Raw genomic sequence first — 822 nt, forward strand, 5'->3', positions numbered from 1 at the left:
AAAAAAAAAGATAGACCTTATGAATATATATGAAATTTTACACCCTGATAATAGAGATCACATTTTTTTAAGTATTCATGGAACATTCACACATGCAAAAAATGTCATATACAAAGAAAACATCAGTACGTTCTGTAAATTAGTAGTATTATATACAACAGTCTTTGATCACAATGCAACAAAATTAGTGTTAAAGTTAAAAAAAGAAGAAAAGAAAGTTCTTCCACCTAGAACATAAAAAAATAAAACTTTTAGTAGTTGCTTCAGCAGTACATATACTAAAATTGAAATGATACAGAGAATAATAGCATGGTACCAGCACAAGGATGACACACAAATTCATAAAGCATTTCATATTCTTCCTGAACGTGCTGGAGACAGCAGACAACACCAAAACATATTTAAAAAAAAAAAAAAAAAACAGGACAGGATGGCTCCAGTAAGCAACCAAAAAAAAGAAAGAAAGAAAGAAAAAAACACTAGATGACCTTCCGGTAGAAGAAAAGGCACTGGAACTACCTGAGAGGGAATTCAAAAGTCTGATATTCAAGGCACTCCAAGACATTAGGAAAGAGATGAAAGAAAACACAGACAAAACTAAGGAAAAACAAATAGACACAATCTGGAAAATACAGACAAAATCAGGGAAAACACAGACAAAGCAATGGAAGAATTCAGGAAAATAACACAGAAATGAAATGTCAAAATCAATAAACAATTAGAAATCATAGAAAAACAGCAATTAGAAATCCAAAAGACAAACAAAAAGGTTTCAGAAATGGACAATGCAATAGAAGGTTTTAGGAGCAAATCTGAAACAAT

At 30.9% G+C, this 822-nt stretch overlaps 1 non-coding gene across 1 annotated transcript; it reads left to right on the plus strand.

Annotated features, from left to right (window-relative positions):
* The first annotated feature begins 254 nt into the window (after window positions 1-254).
* LOC111821801 (U6 spliceosomal RNA) lies at window positions 255-361 on the plus strand. The gene has a single exon (XR_002825146.1). It is a non-coding gene; the product is annotated as a U6 spliceosomal RNA (small nuclear RNA).
* The last annotated feature ends 461 nt before the right edge of the window (window positions 362-822 follow it).

This window comes from Trichechus manatus, unplaced genomic scaffold, assembly GCF_000243295.1.
Source record: "Trichechus manatus latirostris isolate Lorelei unplaced genomic scaffold, TriManLat1.0 scaffold00106, whole genome shotgun sequence".
Lineage (NCBI taxonomy): Eukaryota > Metazoa > Chordata > Mammalia > Sirenia > Trichechidae > Trichechus > Trichechus manatus.